Source organism: Xyrauchen texanus, chromosome 48, assembly GCF_025860055.1.
Source record: "Xyrauchen texanus isolate HMW12.3.18 chromosome 48, RBS_HiC_50CHRs, whole genome shotgun sequence".
Classification (NCBI taxonomy): domain Eukaryota; kingdom Metazoa; phylum Chordata; class Actinopteri; order Cypriniformes; family Catostomidae; genus Xyrauchen; species Xyrauchen texanus.
This window is the reverse complement of record NC_068323.1, coordinates 16,908,000-16,932,914: the sequence shown is the minus strand read 5'-3', so window position 1 is coordinate 16,932,914 and position 24,915 is coordinate 16,908,000.

Genomic DNA, 24,915 nt, shown 5'->3' with positions numbered 1-24,915 from the left:
TATCATAATTCTTTTGTCCGTATTCTGCCCATTAACTCTCTTTAATACACCCATCTTTGCAGTAGTATCAGTGTTATCATAAATTACAATAGCTAAGTGTAATCACTGCATGTTATGGCCATGTTTTAACGCATTAGCGTCATGAATGGAGAATGTAAACATGACAAATTACATGTTATCTACTGCATTTAAATTGCTTTAAATCATCGAGTGGTTAAAACAGCTTCTACCCTTACAAAAAGCAAATTTGCCATTGATCATTTTCACATGCAAATGAGCTATGCAGCAAACTTGTGGCAATTTTACCATTGCTGCAAAAGGTTTCCTGCTGGTTCACCACTACCGGTGAAGAGCTGCAAACTTCTGGCAAACATTTGCGGCAAATCACATGCTCATTTGCATGTAAACATAACGAGTGGCAAGTTTGAAGCTAGTTTGCTGGAACTACATGTTTTTTGTAAGGATTCTACTCATAGAATGAGGAATGAAGTCATTGGCACATTTTAATGTAATATTAGTTGATGTTTTTCATGTGGTCTTGTGCATCCTCATATTTAAATGAACCTCTAAACGCCTCTCCCAGTGGTGTGACCGGTGTCTGAATTTTCACAAACATTATACTGTTGCTCAGTGTTTCACACCAGTGTTTCACACTGGGTGACTTCAGCTGAAAATGAAAATAATTTTGTGGGCGGCTGTGGCTCAGATGGTAGAGCGGGTCGATTGCTGATCGCAGGGTTGGCGGCCCACACGGCTCCACATGCCGAAGTGTCCTTGGAAAAGACACTGAACCCCAAGTTGCTCCCAATGGCAGGCTAGCGCCTTGCATGGTGTATGAGTGTGTGTGTGAATGGGTGATTGGGACACAGTGTAAAGCGCTTTGGTAAACTCTAAGGTTAAAAATAGCAGACCATTTACCATTTTGGAGGTGGAACTAGCTACATTTTTACGAAAGTTTAAGAAGACAAACGTTTTTCATTTGGAATAATGTGCAATAAGATATGAGACATGTATTAAGAAAGTTAACAGGGTCCATTTTTATACACAAATAAAAATACTAAAAATATTGTATTTTATCAAAATGTTATCCACAATTAACATCAATGGATAAAGTGTGTTTGAAAAGCTACTCTAATTCAACCATACCATAGCTGATGATCAAGGCCCTTACGTCCATTGTTTGCACCTGTATTCTGAATGACAGAAATTACTCTAATGAATTACTGTATAATAACACCATAATAATTTATATATTTGTATGTATACAGTTGAACAAAAAGATTTGAAAATAAGATGTTTATTTAACTGTTTCTAAAAAAAAAAGGAACAGAATAAATTAAATAGCTCACTTTACCTGTTTTGCTATTGACTTCTTCAATGTGATAGTGGTTTTTAAAAGCATTTTAAAATCTTTTCTTCCGTAATAACGATGTCATAAAGATTATGGTTATATAGCTCCTGAATGTAATTATTATATAGATGGGCTCAGTACTCACCACCCTCTAGTTTTTAAGTGGGGATATACCCAAACACCGCAAGCCACCTCACCATACAATGCCTCAGAAATAACGTGACGAATGATGAAACATTTGTCTCATTTCCACTGTCAGTGATTGCTGGTGTCTTTAAGCCCTGGAGACTGTTTGATAAGAATTTGATTACTGTTCCTTCTTGCAGAAATTGAACACCAATGGCTATGGTTTCTACAAATTCCTTATCAGGGATTCCGGCTGTGGTTGTCTGACTATAATTCCCCCTAGGAGTGGTTGCGGGGGAACAGTGCTTACAAAACAATCAAAAACAGATATCATTAATTTAAACAAGCACATTCAGGGCAGGCAAACAATGATACCCTTGAAATTAGATACTTGCCCCCAAAGTGTAAGATTTTTGGTGTAAAATGGCATTTTATCTCATTTTCTCTTTCACACTGCAATATGGGTGGATACTGTGAATACTGGGGTAAAATTTATGTTTTTAGCATTTTTTCTTTCTTGAAAGTCCAAACACCAAATGCAGTATTCACATTATTAAGAATATAGAAAATAATTGGCCTAATTTGTTGTGTAGGCCTAAAGAATATTCTTCCTATAATTGGGTCTCATTCACTAATAATTGCACACAGGAGTTCTTATAACTTTTCGGCTCAAAGGCTGTCGATTTAACACATTAATTCAAAGGAATTCATTATATAAAAGATATATGTGTTAAAAAGTTCAACAATTAATCATGTCCTTTCAAATTATTTTTTTCTTCCCTTTAAAGCAATTCAAGCTTGAAGTACCACTTTCATGTATTTGCGAGTCACAGTCAGCAGGGAGCAGTCAGCACAACTCCAGCTGTACAACCATAAGTCAATTTGTATATTGATTTCCCCAAAAAGTGTAAACACGTGGCTCTTTGGCGTTTTCAGACTTTGTTTAAGTGACCCTTCCAGCCCAACGCAGCAACACTGACTCAATGAATGGCGCAATTTGGGGCGACAAAATCTGTTTGTTCAACCAACTGGTAGATGGAGAGTGTATTCTGGAAAGCTGTTTGTAACAGTATTTATTTTGCAATTCTGTCTGTGACTTTTGAGCATGTGTGGTTTGATGTGGTTCTAAATTTTATCCAAAGTTTAAAGCTTAGTGATAAATCACGATTTCTTCGCAAAAGTTCATATGTTGGTTTTAGGCACAGATATGTGCATATGCACAGTTAGGGTGTGTTCACACTTCGGTTCTCTTGGTCCAGACCAAAAAAGAAAATGATACATTTAGCCGTGGTTCGCTAAGCATTCACACTGGCATTTTTAACACTGAACCTAACTATACAAAATCAAAGGCATCAGGAAAAAGTCACAACCTGCTTGGACAGTTTTATGGGGTATATTTTCTGATGGAACTTGTGATCATCCAAAACAATGCTGGTTACTGGGCGAAATGCGCTCGTTATATTTATATATATATATGGTGGTATTTTTACCAGCTGAGAACAAACGAAGAGATAATAAAATGTGTAAAGGAGTCAAAACAGCCCCAGGAATTCCTCAGTTGTACACACAAAAGAAGATATGCTGCAAGGATGGCTGATGGCGGTTCCGACGCCAGTACCGAACTATAATGGGAAACATAGCTACTATGATGAGAAGAACCAGGTATGCTTGAGGTCAGTATTAGGCAAATTACTTCCTGTTTGTGGTCCGTTTAGACATCTTTGGTCGAAGTTGCATTCATATATCAATCGAACCTCAACAGAGTTCATTTGGAAGCAGACCGAGACCCACTTTTCCGGCGGTCTCGGTCCGCTTGTGTGGTGCGCACCAAGATTCGGTGACAGCGTTCACACTTGCAAATGAACTGCACTAATAGAGCTATCGCACCAGAGTTCGTTTTTATCGAATCAATCCTGCCAAGTGTGAACACACCCTTAGAGAATGAGACGAATTGCTGTAATTTGTGAGGAAGTTTGTAAACTTGATCTTGCGGTAGTATCAAGACAGCTTGTCTCTATTAGTGAGAAGAGGAAAAAAACTGTCAGAACATGCTTGCTAGGCAGAGGGGATGTGTTGCTCTGTGGTAATAGGGTTGTACACAGTTGTGTGCACAGTACCAAACTCCTAAGCTTAGCTTGGCTGAAACGATTTGGTTTTGTAGGACACATACCATCCGTGGTTCAAGAGAGGGTTTGTGTGAAGTTCGCCTGCCATGCAATGTTATATATTACAAGTGCTGAAAAGATTTAGCTTACAGACTTTTGGTGGTTCTGAGCTGAGGGCTCTGTTCCGTCCTAGGACATATATGTTTGATTGTTTCTTTGTCAACTTGTTTGTTTAATTACATCTATGGATGTATGGCATTAGCCTTTATTGTAATTGGAGATTTGTGCTGTTGTTTTCCTGTTTTGTCATCTCTCTCTCTCTCTCTCTCTCTCTCTCGAACTGGAATCTCCGGCCCCCCTTTAAATTGCTCTCCCGCTGATCCTCTGATTCAGCCCGGCCATACACCCTCATGGCCCGGCAATGCTCTCCTCCTCTTCACACTCTTCTACCGCCCGATTTCACAGGGGCACCACTGGACTGACTTACTCCCTCTCCTTCAGCCAGTGTTCCACCACACCCTCTGGGAACATGGGGGAGAGACAAGGGGAGGTGTGGGGAGAGGGAAAGGGTGAGTGCGGATTACAGCTTGCTCCTCCCTGGTGGACGGCAGCAAGACCACGTTAAACAAAGTGTAAGTTTATGTTGTTTGTTTCCTTTGCTTTTCACAGGTTAGTTAGGTTTTCTTCCCATTAGGCAGAGGTTTTATGTTTGTTATTTTTGCCTTTGCCCCCTCCTGAAGCCTTTTAAACTTCCATTTTCTTTTTTGATTAAATACATACTTTTTGTTGACTTCGAAACTTGACTGATCATTGAGAGCTGGGACAGGAAAAGGGAACTCCAACATCTTGTTACTCCTCTCCAATCCCTAGACTGGAGCGGGACATAACAGTTCAGATTCACTGTTCTATCATAATCTCATCTTCTACAAATGCTTTTTAAGTTTTATTTTTTCTTACTTGAGGTTCTTGTTTACTCTATTGTGGATTCCATTTTTGTAGATCTGAATGATTTTCAACTATTTACATTTTTCATCTGCCTCCCTAAATTCATCTGGGTTGCATCTGGGTTACAAAAGCACAGTTGCTTGTTTACTTGATTTCATGTGGATTTTGGGTGAAATGCATGTGGACGTCTCACCTGATAGTGGGTATATGTTTTTTTTCTTTTTTAACAAACAAGTTTGCAGAGATTTTGCTGGGAGCAATGCCTGCTGAAGCTCTGTGGGGTTAAAAGTGTTTGAACCAGAGAGAACGAAGAAGAAGTAGAAGAAAAACGATGCTCTTGACAGTGAGAGGGGAAACTAGGGAGTGCTAGGTCCGCATACTATACTCGGATATGAAAAAGAAGCCGTGCAGATGAGAGGATATCGCTGTAATTTCACATTTGCAGTGGGAGATGAGGTTCAATTTAGAGAGGGTTCTCGAGAAATCGCAAATTACGCTGCCTCCTTTGGATGAGCACTGTGCTCTTTTTACAATCCACTTCCAGTGGCTTATTGCTTGCCTCCGGAAAGACTGGCTTTGGTTTTCCTCAGCTGGCTAAGTTTCTCATGCAGTCCACACAGTTTTACCGATGCTATCCAATTCCAGTATAGAGACAGCTACTTTATCCTCTACACAGGGTGAAAATGTGGCCACTTCTCTTTACACTATATTAGCTTTTTTCCTTTTCATTCTGCAAATATAATTGTGAATTATAAATACTTTTGTTTTTTCAGCTGTTTGTTTCATAGACTTTTTAATGCTTGTTTCACAATGCTGGCAAACCATTTAAGTACTGTAATTAGTGGCTATGGCCACTAGAGATCCAAGAGCAATATTTGATCTCTTTGCATTCTTTACCGCAGCTGCAAACAACCTAGTTACAGTAAGACCATCTCAAAGGGAAAATGGAGAGTGTATATCGGAACAAACAAATACAAGACAATATTGAAAGCACTGTCAGATGCTCTCTTGTGTAATAATGACAGTAAGGCAGATAGAACTATAATATTGAATGAAAAAGTTCTCTAAAGTGCTGTAAAGTGAATGTTTTGAATCATGTATGGTATGCATAAATAATGAAGACTGAATGTTAAAGTAGTTAAGAGTTATTAAGTGTAGTTTTAAGGTGTTAAAGGAATTTTGTCACTTACTCGCCTATAGGTTGTTCCAATGTATTATTTTCTTGCTTTCATGAAAAGGAAAATTTGATTGTCTTTTGCATACTGTACAACAACAAAACTATCATATGGCTTCAAAAAAGTCTGAATATAGCACACTGAATATAAGTAGTATTTTTTTGTTATATATTTTTTATTAATTAGTCACACTAAATTGACAGCCATACGTAGAGCTAAACTAAAAAATTTAATAAACTGACACATGGTTTGGAGCCAAAACCATTGACAAAGAAAATCCTCTTCCTTAGATTTTCTCCTGGAGATTTGCTGACAGAAACTTGTTGTGTCTTTGTAACCAAGCTGTCTTATTCACTGCACAATAAATAAAGATGATCACTTATGGCATTTAATGCTAAACATTAAGAGGCATGTCAGTTAATGTATTCACACTGATGTTCCACCACAAAAACAGAATAAGCAAAACAACAGAGCTCAACTGGCATATAACATGTTTTGATGCAAATTGCAGATGACAGAAATATGTTGAGAACTAAAGTTAATTTATGGTTAATGTCCAAAAGAACGTGATTTCATTAATTTAGCCATCAATGAAGTGTGTTTTTAACTTTTGGTTCACTCTTGCTTCTGTTCATTGAGTTCCACGCACCAGATGCGCAATCTGCTAGCACACTTGCTTAGCATAGTTTGCTAGCAAGCTAGTTGCTGGTTTGTGTGCATTGTTGTGTGAAATGAAAAGAATCAGCACTTTTTGGGAGTTTTGATAAATGTCCTGTGAGGTGTGAAATCTAAAGTGCGAATAAAGACCCTTAGCAAAGCATGCAAATCAACAAGTAAATAACCATGACTAGCAGTAGTTTGAATATTGGCATAAAGGTGATGTGTGCTATTTTCTAAGTTGGGATACTTTATCCTTTCCCAGTTTAATGTGGAGAAACAACATAAAGTATGCCTTTATGGGCTAATTTATGCTCTGTGGGGCTTTCAACATTTCTCTTTTTGTTTGAGCATCCCGACCAGTATGACATAGCAAATTAGCTCAAAGAACGGTGGGAGTTTGGGGTGGAAGTACCTGCTTGGGCTTATGCTGCTTTCCATTCAAGTCAGCTGAGGGCTATTCCTACATTACTGTATATCTCTGATCATAAAGGCATTCCATTTCCAGATGCTCGGAAGATGATGAGTAAGGAAACAAGAGTGCAAAGCTCCCTTTAGCTTAGCAGGGGTTTGACGGTCATATCTAGAAGATAACCTTCTCACTTGTTATTTTTTTGTATAAATATGTAATTTTTAGTGGTTTGATGAGTGCTCGTGGTTGTTGGGTGACAGCTGTTATGTTTGCTTGCGCACACAGACGCTTGCTCTACTCGCTCCTTTTCAGTCGAATCACAAAGGAATATGCAAACACATATGTCCCCACTCAAGATATACATCCACAGATGTGCGGATGCAATCTTGGTTTATTAAAATAAAAAGTTACAATAAGGCAGATTCAAACCTGCAACCATTTTCACCAATGACAACAATACCACCACTACACCAACCAGCCAGCTCTTAGTAGCTGAGCTAATTAAAACAAGCTAACAATATCCCACGAAAGGTGTTTGCAGATTTTGAGCCAAAGTAATCACTTTAATTGTGTGAAATATTTATTTGAGCACTTGAATTTGTCATCAGGAATGATTATTTATCAAAACAGAAAATTTTTACTAATCTTTTACTGTGCATAACCTTATTGATATTTGTGAGTTTTGCCACTTCGCACCCCCACGAGAGCATCGAAAGCATCACCAGAAAGTGAATCATTTGTTGATATTCCTTAATAAAAGTTTATATTTTTCCCTTACTTTGTATATGTCCCCAGGTACTCCCTAGATGTTTGTGTGACGTCACGCACCTACATCTCAGCAAAACTGGAGTTGAAAATTTGGAAATCCAACTTCAAGTGGCATTCTAATGGCTTTGAGTGCTATTTCCTAGTAGGAAGCATTATGTAGAATGCAGCATTAATGTTTGGAAAAACATGCTATTATTTTTATTTTTTTTTACATTTACTTTGTTTGGAAAAAGATGCAATGAATGTGAATAATGACTGATTCTAACTCTTTCTGTTTTCCTTTTGGGCTGATCTATCCCTTCACCAAGGTTCACCGTACTAAAATTTGTTCTTGACATTTCTATTATTATTAGTATTATTATTATTATTACAAACTGAAGCCCACACAAGAATTTTAACCTTCTTCTGCAATCCGAATATCACCTTGAACAAATCAAGATAAGTCGTATATATGCTTGACTTGAAAACTAATATTTATTCGCCTATAGATCTATTGTGCTTATCCTGCAGTTTTGGGCACAGCACCACTTCCATTTTGAGGTAAATGAATTACATCTGTCCTAACACTCAATCTCAGTATATCACGCATTTCAGATTTGCAAACCTTGCAAACACCCACATATTCTGATACTCTCAAATGTTTGAAGCAGTACATTATCTTCAGGACTCCAAACAAGGCTGAAGAGAAAATGTGGCAGCAGGATACAGATATGAAAGAAGCCTCTGAAGAAGAACTAAGGAATGGAAGCCAAAAAGAAAGAAACCTGTCAGTCTGGAGACTCTAGGGAGCACTGTGTCATCCGAATCTGCTGCCAATACTTGGGGGAAAAAAGTGCTTCATCCTTTGACATCTGTCTCATATCTGACTGACAGGCAGCCAAACACCAGTACCAGTAGTACCACAGATACTGCAAAGAAAGGTGATTTTACACTTAAATTCCTAATCTTCGAAGTGATGACATTTGATTTTTGCCTTTGCTTTCTTTTTTACGTGCTTCTACCTTCGTCAAAAGGCTTGCAGAAAACAAATGCTGCATTTGAAACCTCACAAATCTCTTTGTGGCTCGGTTTCAAAATAGCATGCTCCAAAAGATTCCCTTGTGACAAAACCTTAGTGGAAATCACAGTGCATGTATACGGCTGTAAATGTAATGAAAATAAAACTTTCTGTGGCAAAAAGTCGATCTGAAGAAACATTTAACACAGAAAGAATACAGCTAGAAATAATTTAGTATTTGCAAGCAGCTACTAATTCCAGTCTTGTAAGTCTGTGCATTTGAGGTGACCTACCCAACACTGTAATTTTGTTCCCTTTGTACAGTTTGTGATGATGGCATTGTGCTGGGAAATTTGAGTGGAGCCCATCATCGAATAAGGCCCGGTCTGCACCATCAAGCCCCCTAAGAGATTGAACCACAGTCTTTACATAATGAAAAGCTTGATGTTAGAATTACAGAGGCACTTAATGACATCGTAAATGCTGTCATCAAGCATGCAGACTACCCCGAAAATGTATTAACCATCTGTAATTGGGTCATTAAATAATGGTCAGTTTACAAAGCTCGTTTACAAAGATGTGAACTGGAAAACCCTCAATAGTCAATTATTAATATTATGACAACCAATACTGCATTTAGAGGGATGTGGGCTTTAGGGAGTCGCTGAAAATGGCATTTAAATGGACATGCCAGCCTCCCTTAATAAGGTTAATGGTTAGGTAAAACACAACAAATGTGGCTGAACATGACTGGTTGAATCACAAAGAAATATGCAAACAAATGTGTCCTGACTCAAGATATACATCCACAGATGTCTGGATGCAATCTCGATTTATTATAATTAATAAAACGGCAACAAAATGGCGGATTTGAACCCGTAACCCACACTTACAATGACAATGCTACTATTAGACCAACCAGTCTGGCTCTTTACAGCAGAGCCAATTGATGTATTTTACCACTAGCTCACAATATCCCATGACAAATTTAGAGCTGAATTTATCTTATGAATTATGTGCATTATTAATTTTAATGCTTGAATTTGTAAGCAAGAATGACTGTTTATTGAAACAGACAATTTAATATAATCCTTTACTGTGCAGAAGTTTCCCCACTTCGCATCCCCGTGAGAGCGGCAAAAGCATAAACAGAACGCGCATGTTCCCGAGTCCAATTGCCTGCCACATGCAACCTCTGTCAGTGTGACTTATACAGTGATGCAGAAAACCCAAAACTCTGCTTTCGTGTCAGTCAGCTTTCTTACTACATTTTATTGGTGTCCTTAAAATTTAGATATTATAATTTAACATCCATTGGATTTGAGCAGAAGTTAATTCTCCACCCCCTGCGTAACGTCATTAATGACAGCTCTATATTGTTGAACCAACATTATTTCAATGACGGATGGAGTTACTTAAGTTTTGGAAAAGAGTTGTGACTAGCTGGTTAATTTCACCAATAGCCTAGTTTCCATCCACCTTTCGCGCTATTTTGTTATCGACAAAGTGAAAATGCAGAAAAAAAATATTGCGACATTTGCCGCCTTCTACCCGTTTCCATCCAAATGGCCTTTTATCGACAAAAATGTTGTGCGTGATGACATCATGCCTAAAAAAAAACACTTTGTCGCATAAGTTTTGGTTTAGAGCAAAAGAAATCTGCTCTGAAGCCGTTTCCATTCAGAATGTGTGTTTATCGCTAATTCGCCTCCCAGATGTCCCTAATTCTTTTTCTCTGAAGTTTTGGTAAAATGAGGAGATTATTGAGATAATTCATTGAAATTATTCAGCTTACTGTCATTTTAATTAACAAATAAATGCAATCCGAAGAGGAGGAATTGCAATCAAAAGGGAAGAGTTGCCCTTCTGATAGAACTGTAATATTGGTCCTGATGTTGCACCTATCGCAGGTTGGCACCAGTTCTACCCCTAAAGTGGAAAGTCATGGCCCTGTTCAAGCTGGCAACCTTCACCAAGTAGTGGGGGAAACTTTCTCAGTATAAGAAACATCAATTGATGTGTATATGTGTGCACAACTATTAAAGAAAAACAAAATGATGTGGTGTAATATCAGTGTTTACGTATGATACATTCCTGATATTCAATATTTTCAACAATCATCAAATCAAACGCATCGCCATCACAACTGCATTATGTCCCGCATATTTCTCCAGCAACTTTTAACAACCAACTGAACTTGATTATCATCTAAATATCATTTTAGCTTCAAAATACAAATTAATATTTTGTGAAGAAGCAGTAAATGTGATCCGAGGTAAAGATGGTTAGATTTAAAGTATTTAAACGTTTTAAAATGTTCAAAAGGTCGTTTTTTGAAAGTGAACTCAGCTTTGGACAAACAGTTCTTATAGTTTATAGGATTTAAAAAAGTGCAGAACATTCTGAGAACGTCATTCAGCTGACTTTATTTATCTACAGAACAGGGTAAAGCTAATTTAAGTTTATGTAAAGAAAAGGCACATACAGGTCTAAAAATATATATACATTTTCATTTGGTAATTTGTTTTTTAAATGTAATGCTTTTTTCGTTTGGTAATTTATTTAAAATTAATACAGGGGATTTTGCCGGCATTTTTTCAAAAGTAAAACTAAACAATAATTTAATAGAATTGGGCTGAAGCTCTGAAGCTTTTCACCAAGTATTGTGTATTTATTTTTAATTTAAAACATCTTTGTGCACAGAAATGATATGTTTTATGTTTTGCTAATTCCATGACTGCAGTCTATTTTTTTGAATGTGTGGAAAAGCAACTTTAATAAATAACTGGAAGTGTCATGTTTGCAGATCGGCTCTATACGTATGTCGTAAAGATCAATCCATAATCACATACAATAAATTTGCTTTCAAGGATGTATAATGTCATCATGATTAACACAGGCTAAAGATTGGGGCAAACTCTGTCATGTGACACAACATTTTTGCTTTAATACCAATTTTATCGACAAAAAGTGTTTCCAAACCAATTTTTTTGTGACATTTGATGTATCGATATAGTTTATGCGCTTGAGTTAAACGGAAAAATATTATGCCGACATTTCTGACATTTTAGCGTTAATGTGCACTTCCATTAGCTTTATTTTTATACTCTGCGTACAACGACGCAACTCACTGCTTAACCACCGATGCATCGTTGGAGAAATGAACAAGCTAGTGGTGACTGTTTCCCGTAACTCTAGTAACTACAGTGTGTTGCACATCCATCATTCGAAACCATTTTGGTTCAACAGCATTGAGCTGTCATTAATCACGTTATGCAGGGGGTAGAGTAATAACTTAAGTGAATATTAAATTATAAAAGCTCATTTACACGTACAGCAGAAAACCATTTAATGCAAGAAAGCTGCTGAAGACAGGAAAGCTGCATGAACTTTGTAATGCAACAATTTTATAACGCTGCAATAGTTGCAAAACTTGCACATACGCACATGTGCACACTTACAAAACATGTAAACGCTACTTATGCGTTAACATAAATACATAAAAGGCGTGTTTTCCGACATAAACTGTGTGTGATTGTAAAGGTATTAATGGAAAGGAGTAGGCGAGAACTGGCTTGACAATATAAATAATATTTTAATAAGGAACTTAAACAAAAAGACAAACACACAAAGGTGTCGGGCAGCTGCCTGTAAATCTCTCTCTCTCTCTCTGTCCCACTGCAGTCTCCAGTCGGCCTTTATCCCTCTCTGAGGCATGATTAGCCTGATTAGGGGCCCTGTGTGTAGCATCACGACCCGGCCCTGCCCTCCGCCCTGTCACAGTGATAACGCACTTTCTATTAACAGCCTTTAATGCCTTAAACAGCCGCCTTCACTTGTACGTGATGTTTCCGAACCTTCCGAACTTCTGCAAAACTCCAGAATAAGTAATTTTCTTAAATTTGAAAAGAGTAATTATTTTTGCAATTCTGTTTGATGATGCTAGGTGTGCAAAATCTACACCCTTCACCTTTAATGTCGCTAACACATGGAGGTAAGAAAAAAATTCAAAAGGGGTTGGTTTTTAAAGCAGTTTAAAAAAAAGTACAATCAAACAAGCCACAAACTGTTAGTCTGTGCATTGCTACATTTTCCCCTTTTTAGCTCATCTTGTTATCATTCTTCTCAAACTGTCTTGCTCTATTCAGTGTGCAGTATGTATGGTGTATGCCTCCAGATTTTTTGCCTCCCCGGGGAAATCCGGCTTCAACAACAAACATGAATCTTTCTCCCGGTTCCAGCTGAAATCCTCACAAGTTAAATCTCAAACGGCTCAGCGCTAAGCACGCGTACAGCCACACATGCAGCTTTCCAAGGTTAGCTCCTTCCTTCCGCTCGACTTCAACGACTCACGACTGCCAGATTTGAAAAGCTTTGTCAGGCTGATTAAACTTGGAAGTTGTTATGTAAAAAGCATCTGATTCCAATTTGACAGACAGTTAGGAGTTTCTCCTTTTCCTCCCCCCTTTCTTGCTCCACACTCTTATTTAACAAGATCAGATGTTATGTCACAGCAAGGTGCAATTTTCATTAACCTCCAGCTGTGCTATGATTTGAATGTGCCAGCCCTGCAATTAGTTGATTGTGATTGATTGATGAAGTCAGCTGCTTTTTTATCCCCCCTTTCATTGAGGGCTCAGGTAATTCATTCAGACCTCCTCCCCCTTAAGGCTTGTGCATTATTCTCTGACAAGCTCGGCTTGCCGGAACGTTCTGAGGCAGATTTGAGGTCATAGCACGGGGCAAATGCAAATGCTCTCATCACAGTATGGTCGTGACATACTAACCAGTACTGAAAGGGGAACAGGTGAAACTGGACAAAACACTGTTCACAGTTTGTCACTTTATTCCATTTGATCTAGAAAATAAGGTGTGATACAATTTGAAGATACTGATACAATGTGTTTTAAACATTGAGCCACTTTAATCAATCATTACAAGTTCATGATTCAATCTTACTGTCAATATATATATATATAGAGAGAGAGAGAGAGAGAGAGAGAGAGAGAGATGTTATGGTTACATTCTTGTTTGAAAATGATTATAAGATATTTGGATACATCTAAATGTACATCATATTTTCAGAGTGTCAATTTACACTAAGTGCAAATAGCCCATCCTGTATGTTAGTATTTAAACAGGGTTGAAATAGTAGCACTTAGTACATAGAAAATGCTTTTGGTTGCTATTTACACTTAGTGTACACTTAGTGTAAATAGCATCTATCGCTATTTGCACTTCTTGCAAATAACCTCTGCCTAATATGTTTCTATGGTTTTCAGTAAAACTTCTATCATAAACCATACATGAAAAATCCCAACAAACACTCATGACTGGTAAAACATGTCTAAAATCAACCATTCAATGCCTTTGACAACACATATCTTTGTTTTATTTTGTGTGAATATATTTTAATCCAAAACCTTGTGAACTTCCTTGCTAACAGCTGCTTTCTAAAGAATGATTGATTTGGAACAACGTACAAAGACAGCAATTTTACTTTCCACACAAATATAGCTCCTCATGCGAAGCACACAAGAGACTCGAGTCACATAATTGAATTCAGTAGTTTCACATTAGCATGTTGCTAAGCTAATGACAAGATACTCTTATAAGCATAATACACAGAACACACAAACAATGGGTAAAATAATCAGTTTTTGATTAGCTATTATTTATAGAAATTGCTGTATTGAATAAATCACAATTGAGTTCAAGAGTTTCACATTAGCATGTTGCTAAGCTAATAACAAGATATTATAACAAGCATAAACCTACAGTACATAGCTCACAAATATTGTGTAAAATCTTAACCTATTTTTATTGATACTTTTTTTTTGTATTGTAAGAAATATATTAACGTTTCTCTTGCTTTGTCCATCATCTTGGATGGAATTTTACTGAGGGAGGCAGCTTAATTGTGCTAATTATGCCAAGCTTTTGGAATAGCCTTCATGTCAGGATCATTCATATGATGTCTTACAATGCTGCCTAAAAAACATTCACTAGGTTTTGGATGAGAGCATATATGTAAAAAAAAAAAAAGAAGCTCTTTTCTGTAGAGAATACGGTGTTTAATCCTGCTGTCACAGCTTCTAATGGCATAAGACAGGGGATGATTTTTGCTGACATTTGAATACACCCTCAATTTCTGCCTCGCAGTCCAGTCTGGCTTGGGGAGAATTTGGACTGAGCTTGGCTACCTTTATCACTGTATTTCATCAATACATCATCACAGAGCTGTCAGATAAGACATATCTGCGACGTAGATTCCAGACAGCCTCATCTGTGTTCCTCCCCTCTTCCTAACCTGGATTGTTTTCTTTGGCCCCTCTTAAAATTGTAAATCGCTTTGGTGTGATGTTTGAGCTGTTCTAACAAAAGGTGAACCTCATATAGGTAAAGGTTATCAGAGCTTGTGCCCTGCAAAGTTTCCGGCACCCATCCTGAGTGCTGGCCAATTTTCAGGCTGAATAAGGAACGCAAAGCTTGTCTCCTACTGCAAATGCCAGACAATGCTCAAATGCCAATTAGTTTGACACTTTTTGATGGGCGATGTATCCTAGAAGCACCCTTCTTGCATCATGCGTCATGCATTGGTAATGACAAAAGAACTTAAATTGCCTTTTTCTGTTGACCTTGAAATTTTAAATTGCTCACTCCATCTCCTCCTATTTGTTTTTCATGGTTCTTGATCCCTTTTGCAAGAGTCATACTCTGAACAATATAAAGTATTGTAAAAAAAAAAAAAATGGTTGGCTTCAGAAACCTCTGCGAGACTTATTTTAATTTGGATTTGATTTATCTTTTTAACCAGGTGAAAAAGACGAGTTTAACCAATGTTATGGCAAACACGAAAGCAAGATTTGTATATACTGTTTGAACTAGATATTCTCTCTTTGTCTCTGTCTCTTTCACAGACACTCTCACTAAGAATGAATTGTGCCAACTGAAAGCAGCATTTATTTGGAAATCAGGCAATAGCGCAAACACTCAAAATACAGTGCTGATAGCTAATCAGATGTAGGAGGGCGGGGCTGAGTGGTGATTCTACACACCCGGTCCCTTATCAGGCTAATCAAGCCTCCGAGACTGATAAAGGCCGACTGCGGAAGATGGTGTGGTAGAGAGAGATCGTTTACAGGCATGTCCGTTATGTGTGTGTTTGTATCTTTTGTTTAAGTTTATTATTAAATCTATTATTTATATTGTCAAGCCGGTTCTCCCCTCCTCCTTGCCCATCTTAATCCCTGTCCACTGGTGCCTAAACCCGGGAAGGAGGAGGGATACCCATTGCGGAGTCCTCGACACTGCCGTCCACCCGGGGGAGCGCCGCTGCCATCCGCGGGGGGCCCTGCCGGCCACCGGCCGAGAGGTGAATGGGGACTGGACTCCCGTTTGTTTAACAAATGTTTTAAGATAAATAAAATGTTGTAATTAATTTAAATATAACAATTGTTCCCATCATCCCTGTTTGGAAAGACAAACACTTTTGAATTGCCCATGAAGTGATGGACTGCTTAGTCATACAACTGTTTTTCTGTAAAGTTGAGGCATATTTTAAAATAACAAATCAAGTTGTTTTAGATTCAAATAATTAAATGCTCAGCGATAACTACTTGATTACTACTCTGATTTTCTGGGGACTTTTTTAAATGGATAGTTTACCGAAAAATTAAAATTCTCGTATCATTTACTCCCATCATGCCATCCCAGATGTGTATGACTTTTTTCTGCCGAATGCAAATTATGATTTTTAGAAGAATATTTCAGCTCTGTAGGTCCATATAATGCAAGTGAATGGTGATCAGACCTTTGTAGCTCCAAAAATCTAATAAGGGAAACATTAACCAATTAAGACTCCATTGGTTAAATCCATATCTTCAGAAGAAAACGAATAGATGTGGGTGAAAATCTGAATAATATTAATATTAATTTTTTTACTCTTAATCTCCACATTAACTTTCACTTTTACATCTGAAAGTCACATGTGGTGCCTCTTCAGTTCGCTAAAACGTTTTTAATAAAAATATGACCAGGAAGTGAGACTGCATCTCTATCCATGATGTCTGTATGGTGGGTAGTTTGATCCCATCATTTTGAAGTAAAAGTGCTGCAAAATCAGTGTGTAACTTTTAGAATTGTAACTACCGAAGACATATTCTGTGCAATTAAATTAACTTTTTGGGCTTCAATCAAAATTATTATGTTTTATATATGCATAAATACCATGATTTACATGGAGCAAATTTCTGAAATGTAGGATGGCAGGGGATGAGTAATTTCTGAAAGAAAGACTCTTAATAAATAAGAATTAATCATGTCTATAGTGATAAATTAGTTTCCTTTGGCATTAGCCCTGCCCTACATTTCAGCACTCAGATACTCACTCGAACCGCGATGGCAGTAGAGGAACTTACCCCTACTGCAGAATGGGACCTAAACTGGTGGTGGTGGGGGGGGGTTAAAACAAATACAATGCATAACAAGCGATGGAAGACAGCTGTACAGTTTATAATGCAGAGGCTAGATTATGATTGGATGAGATGCCTGTAGTGAATGAATGGTGTAATGATACAACAATTCTTCCTGACAGAATTACCATTTACACTTACATTAACATTTGTGAGAAAAGCGATACCAACCGGATTGAACGATGGGGGTTTTGTCTACTGAGGCAGAATGCGGTGTCCTGTCAGACACAAGCGGAATGTTGTTATGGACCATGCATGACATGGACGGGTTAAGCCCGTCTCCAGAACGTGAGTGGGGTCTTGAGTTCGGGTGGCAAAGCAAATTTTCTGGCCACGCCGCTTGGTGTGGGCAAGAAACAGTTAAATATTTAAGTACTTCTTCTTTTGTTTTTGGTGATTTGTATTCTTCATGCATATCGCTCCCCTAATGGGCAGAGAGGTACTTTTATGGTAAAAACTGACTTAAATATTGATCTGTTTTTCACCCTCCCATCATATTGCTTCAGAAGATATGGATTTTGCCACTGGATTCTTAAATGAATGAATGAATGTTACATTTATATAGCGCTTTTCTGACAATACACTCAAAGAGGTGGCCTGGGTAGAGAAATCAGCCCAGGATTTTACATAGAAACTGGCCCAAAAGTTGTTGAGCATTGTTGACTTTACTGCATATCGCTGCCCCCTTCGGAATATCGTGGCGCCGTTTTGTGGCCCCTTCTGCATAACGCGCCGGCCCATTTCAGCTTATCACGGCCCACTGGGAAAAGTTCCGGTTCTCCCGATAACCAGACTGCCTCTGCTCAAAATGCTTTACACAGTGAACAGGCGACTCTCCTCAACAACCACCACTGTGCAGCATCAACCTGGATGATACGACGGCAGCCATAGTACACCAGTACACTCACCACACACCAGCTATTGGTGGAGAGGAGAGCGTAGAGACCGAGAGCCAATTCATGGATGAAGATTATTAAGAAGCCATGACTGAGTAGGGGTAATGGGGGGAATTTGGCCAGGACACTCTGCTGACTTTATGGGCATTTTTTAGCTTCAAAATATTCGCATCCATTCACTTGCATTGTAAGGATATCCAGAGCTGAAATATTATTTAAAAAAATCTTCATTTGTGTTCTGGAGAAGAAAGAAAGTCATACACACATGGGATGGCAGGAGGGTGAGTAATTGAAGAGAGAATTTTCATTTTTGGGTGAACTATATCTTAAAATAAAAATAAAAAAAGCCTGATTACGTATTGTTACGCTTCTTGTGCTGGGTCAGGCTACCCTTGCGGTTGTAATGCTAGAGGTAAGGCCACACAATATAATCTAAAACATCAAGAGGAAAATTTCCAGGAGATGAGGAGTCTGATTCTGAACCAGCTTTTTTGTCTGGTGTTGCCAACGAATGTAAGGTCAATGCCATTCCAATCAACTTTTATGGATGTGTTCATACAGGTGAAACTCGAAAAATTAGAATATCGTGCAAAAGTTCATTAATTTCAGTAATTCAACTTAAAAGGTGAAACTAATATATTATATAGACTCATTACAAGCAAAGTAAGATATTTCAAGCCTTTATTTGATATAATTTTGATGATTATGGCTTACAGCTTATGAAAACCCCAAATTCAGAATCTCAGAAAATTAGAATATTACATGAAATCAATAAAAAAAAGGATTTTAAATACAGAAATGTCGGCCCTCTGAAAAGTATAATCATGCATATGTACTCAGTACTTGGTTTGGGCCCCTTTTGCATTAATTACTGCCTCAATGCAGCGTGGCATGGATGCTATCAGCCTGTGGCACTGCTGAGGTGTTATGGAAGACCAAGATGCTTCAATAGCGGCCTTCAGCTCTTCTGCATTGTTTGGTCTCATGTCTCTCATCTTTCTCTTGGCAATGCCCCATAGATTCTCTATGGGGTTCAGGTCAGGCGAGTTTGCTGGCCAATCAAGCACAGTAATACCATGGTCATTGAACCAGGTTTTGGTACTTTTGGCAGTGTGGGCAGGTGCCAAGTCCTGCTGGAAAATGAAGTCAGCATCTCCATAAAGCTTGTCTGCTGAAGGAAGCATGAAGTGCTCTAAAATGTCCCGGTAGACGGCTGCGTTGACTCTGGACTTAATAAAGCACAGTGGACCAACACCAGCCGATGACATGGCTCCCCAAACCAACACAGACTGTGGAAACTTCACACTGGACTTCAAGCATCTTGGATTGTGTGCCTCTCCATTCTTCCTCCAGACTCTGGGACCTTGGTTTCCAAATGAGATGCAAAATTTGCTCTCATCAGAAAAGAGGACTTTGGACCACTGAGCAACAGACCAGTTCTTTTTTTCTTTAGCCCAGGTAAGACGCTTCTGACATTGTTTAGCTCATGTTCAGGAGCCGTCTGTGATAAGATGGCTCTTGATGCAGTAATTGAAGCCTCAGTCCACTCCTTGTGAAGCTCCCCAGACATTTGAATGGCCTTTTCCTGACAATCCTCTCCAGGCTACGGTCATCCCTGCTGCTTGTGCACCTTTTTCTTCCACACTTTTCCCTTCCACTTAACTTTCTATTAATGTGCTTTGATACAGCACTTTGAGAACATCCAACTTCTTTTGCAATTACCTTTTGAGGCTTTCCCTCCTTGTGGAGGGTGTCAATGATGGTTTTCTGCACAACTGTCAGGTCAGCAGTCTTCCCATGATTGTGAATTCAACTGAACCAGACTGAGAGACTATTTAAAGGCTCAGGAACCCTTTGCAGGTGTTTAGCTGATTAGAGTGTGACACTTTGAGACTACAATACTGAAGCTTTTCACAAAAATCAAATATTCTGAGATTCTGAATTTGGGGTTTTCATAAGCTGTAAGCCATAATCATCAAATTTTATCAAATAAAGGCTTGAAATATCTTACTTTGCTTGTAATGAGTCTATATAATATATTAGTTTCACCTTTTAAGTTGAATTACTGAAATTAATGAACTTTTGCACAATATTCTAATTTTTCGAGTTTCACCTGTATATGCTGAAGCAATTATATACTGTAGATAACTTACAGGTGCTGAAGTCCAGGCAAAAGAGAAAAAGACAAGTCTACTGCCTAAAATAATTTAAAAACCTTGTCCAAACATTAAATGAATGGTGCATCCAAAAAAATAAAATTACAAACACTATACATGACACTGCCTGGTCAAAAAATAAAATAAAAAACTGTAGCAATTTAGATTTAAAGAAGCAGATACTTAAGTGCCTATGACTGGATCATTATTGCAGTGATTAATATGTTTCAGCTGGAAACAATTATTTTAACCCTAACTGATACAGTTTGTAGCTTCTCATTTCTTAAACATCCATGTCGGAAGACGGATCCTGTGGTTGTGGAAAATATGTCACTGTATATTAGAAGGGGAAAATTATTGGCCTGCATCAAGCAAAGAAAACAACTAAAGAGATTGCTGAAATCACTGTAAATCAGAAATGTGGTTGGAAATAAATCTTGAATGATTGTGATCTGAGATCACTAAAACGCTTGAAGTCATATCGTAAAAAATCGACAGTAGAACTCACGGCTATATTTAATAGTGAAAGTAAGAGCATTTCCACACACACAATGTGATGAGAACTTACACGATTGGGACTAAACAGCTGTGTGGCCACAAGAAAGCCACTTGTTAGTGAGGCTAATTGGAAAAAAACAACTTCAATTAGCTAGGGAGCATAAAGATTGGTCTGCAGAGCAATGGAAAAAGGTAATGTGGTCTGATAAGTCCAGATTTACCCTATTCCAAATCAATGGACGTTTCAGGGTAAGAAGGGAAGCTTATGAAGCAATGCACCCGTCATGCGTAGGACCCACTGTACAAGCCTCTGGAGGCAATGTTATGATCTGGGGTTGCTTCAGTTGGTCAGGTGAAGGCTCAGCAACATTATGCAGCAGTAAAATGAAGTCAGCTGACTACCTGAATGTACTGTATGACCAGGTTATCCCATCAATGGATTTTTCTTCCCTGATGGCACGGGCATATTCCAGGATGACAATGCCAAAATTAATTGGGCTCAAAATGTGAAAGAGTGGTTCAGCGAGCATGAGAAATCATTTTAACACATTAATTGGCCACCACAGAGTCCTGACTTAAACCCTATTTAAAGTCTTTGAGATGTGTTAAAGAAGACTTTATGGAGTGGTTTGTCTCTCCCATCGTCAATACAAGATCTTGGTAAAAATGTAATGCAACTATGGATGGAAATAAATGCTGTGACGTTGCATAAGGTTGTCGAAACAATGCCACGAAGAATGCCTGCCATAATCAAAGCTAAAGGTGGTCCAAAGAAATATTATGAGGAATATTATTATTAGAGTATGCTAAAAAAAAAAATTGGCCAGGCAATGTAGGTATAGTGCAGCACCCTGTCTACTGGTATGAATGCCCTCCATAAATATGATAATTCCCATGCCAATGTGGTTTGCTGATATAATATTTCATTCTCCCTGCTATTTGCACCACAACATTTACAATGCACAATAACATATTTTCCATATAAAATATGTTTTAAAAAGCATTTTAACATTGCATTCTGCACATCCACTTACTGTATATTGGTGCATATGGACCATAAACACTGTGCCCTTTAATTATTAAAAACCCCAGAAAAGAGGCAGATGGTGTCAAAAAACAGGTGGCTAATTATCTTACCACAGCTTTGCACCTCAGCCGCAGACAGTAAAATGCAAGCACCATTTAGACACAGTTAAGCGTAAGTCAGCTTCCACTTCCTATGTGCAGTAATGAGGAAAGCAGTGAAGTGAGAGGAGCCTTAAAGATAATGAGACGATTGGCTCCAAAGAGTCGGAAAAAAGTCTCCTACCTGAACCGTCCCTCAGGAATCTAAAACCAAATATCAATACACAATGTAGACCAATGAAATTTCGTGAAACCGGTGAGGTGATATGCAATTAGATGTACATTTATTATTTTTGTGGGACATACCGCCATTGGCTCAATTCAAAAGCCTATGACAAAAAAATAAATACATTAAAATGTGGAAATAAATATCGGAGTGATTATTTGGGCCGCATCTGCCACGCAGTGCAGCTATTTGCACCCAAATGTCGAGAAGAGTATACTGTAGCTGCAGACAGAGCTCCAAATCTGTGCGGGAGCGCCAAACCGCCAGCAAAGGTATAAGGAGCCCCTTACCTAACCCTATCCCTATCCCTAACCCTAACCGTCTGTGGGGGTGTCGCCCCCTTTTGGAGTTGGCAAAACCCTTTTTTGGAGAAACCACAACTTACATTGATGGTTCCGCCCCCATTTGGAGATCTCCAGCCTGCAGCTATACCAATTGCAATAGTCTGATGGGACCACAGAAATATACGACACACTAGGGAATAGGTGTCACTGTAGTGGTATGGGGTGTAAAGATGGTGTGAATGTTTAGTGTCGTCCTAGTGGCGCTGGTTCGATTCTGCCTTTTGTCACAGTTTTTATTTATTTATTTGTTTACGTTTTTTGGCAGCAACCATAGTTTTAATGCAAATAACCATGGTGTTACCACAGTAATATGGTGGTAATATAGTAACCATGGTTCATTTTTTGATTACTGTAAATTTACAAAAAAAATGGCATAGTGAAACTATGGTTACTTTAGTAAAACCATGGTTAATTTTAGTTAGGGAAGGTTAGGGTTGGGATTAGTGGTAGGGGTTAATGTAGTGTTTCTGTAAGACTCTAAATAAACACAGTAAACACGCTGCAGTGATGCTCATTACTGTATGTTAGTATTTAAATATGGGTGCAAATAGCATCTGCCAATAAATATTGTACTCAACAAATGCAAGCCCTTATAGCATTACTGAACTGTTATTATCATATCAAAGTCTTTTGAATGAGTAGATAGCAGTCATCTGCGATATGGATAATTGCTATAATGGAAATGTATTTAGCATATTTTGGGGATTTTTATTATTGTAATTTTTTATCTTAGAACCACTTTAGATCTTCTTTAGAGTGAAGCCCATGATTGTTACATATTCATGGAATATGTGAGTTAATCTTTCTACATATTTCCGCACTGATTTTGGGGAACAATCTGAATTCCGTGGAATGTATTTTAATATGGTAGAAGGTACTAAAATGCCACGTCCATAATATTAGTCCACATTAACAATCCACACGTTTTAGTTTGAAATGGATTGATATTGACACGTTTACGACTCTTATCCACACTACCATGGTCACTGAAAATGGAGTGCTTTAAAAAGCTCTTCATTACTATATGCTATGGAAAACAATGACTTTAGAAAACTAAAAATTGAGTTTTCAAATGAAAACGGATTAGTGTGTGTGTGGCCTGATATCAAATTAGTCCAAATATTTAATAACTGAACATGAAAGAGATGGGAATCTGTGGACGTTTGTGAAAAATGGAAATTTGAATTCTATGGAAATCTGCAAAGATTTCTGCGGAGGCCTACATACGGCTTATAATGTCCACAAAGGTGTAGTTCTTTATGCTGAAATATTTATGCTGAAATGTGTCACAAAAACACTATAAAAAAATTCTGTTCAGCCTGTCATTGCAAGATTGGCTCAACCAATGCCTTGAGTTTGGGGCGGGACTATCTTTTTGTTCAACCAATAGCAGATGGGGAGAGGGAGGGTTGTTTAGTTTAGTTTAGTTTAGTTTATTAAGATCCCCATTAGCTGCTGCAAATGCAGTAGCTATTCTTCCTGGGGTCTATAGACTTCAACACATAAAAAAAAAAATTCTTTTAACATAAAACCATACATTATATAGACAAAAAAGGAGTGTACACATTCATACATAACAATACAAAAAAAATCACAATACACAGTTACAGCCCTACTACTATAGTGTTCATAATTTTCACAATGTTTTTCCTCTTTTTAACCATCATATCAAAAAAACAACACAAATAAAATAATTACAATTATTCAAATGTAAATAAATAAAGTCTTAATCTTTTACGAAAATTCATTGCATTCATTCCCAAAATCAAAAACTGCGGAAGAGAATTCCATACCACCATTGCTCTATACAGCACCGTCTTTTGTATAAGGTTAGTTCGACACGGAGGTAACAAAAAGCGACTCTCTGTTGACTGACGAGTGGAATATTGATGCACAGCACTAAAAAAAGACAGTCTGCTATATAGTATTTCTGGCATTTTTGTAACAATAAGTTTCCTAACAAAGTTAACAATGCAATAATTAATTCTACTTTTTACACTTAGGCAAACTAACCTAGTATTCAGGTCTCTAACACTTGTCCTGAAAGGGCAAATTAAAACTACCCGAGCTGCTTTATTTTGAGCAACTTGCAATTTTCTTAAATTCATTTCAGTTGTACTGACCAGATAATTGACCAATAATCCAAATGTGATAGAACTAATGATTCTACTAGTATTTTCATCACTCGATTTGGAATAAATTTTCTACAGTGCTTAACAACTGCCAGACTCCTGCCCATTTTCAATAATATTTGATTTATATGACTATTCCAATTTAACAAATTGTCAACAGTCACACCGAGTAGCTTTACCTCCGTGACCTGTTCTATTACAATACCCCCCACAGTCAAACTCAGCACAAGCGGATCTTTTAACAAATACTTGGATCCTAGCACCATACATTTACTTTTCTCTGCATTAATCACCATTTTATTGTCCCTAATCCAATTTTCAATTAGTCTCAGGTTGTGGGGGACACCAGTTTGAAATCGTTGTTTTTTTTATTATTTTTGATGACGTGAGTTCTATAATGCAACAATGATTCTATAATACTCTGAAACAAAACAAAATACATTCATTTTGCTACATTTACACACTAGAACAGCGTTTTCCTCCTTCAAAACCGTTTTAAAAAACGCTCTCCGTTACCACGCACTTTGG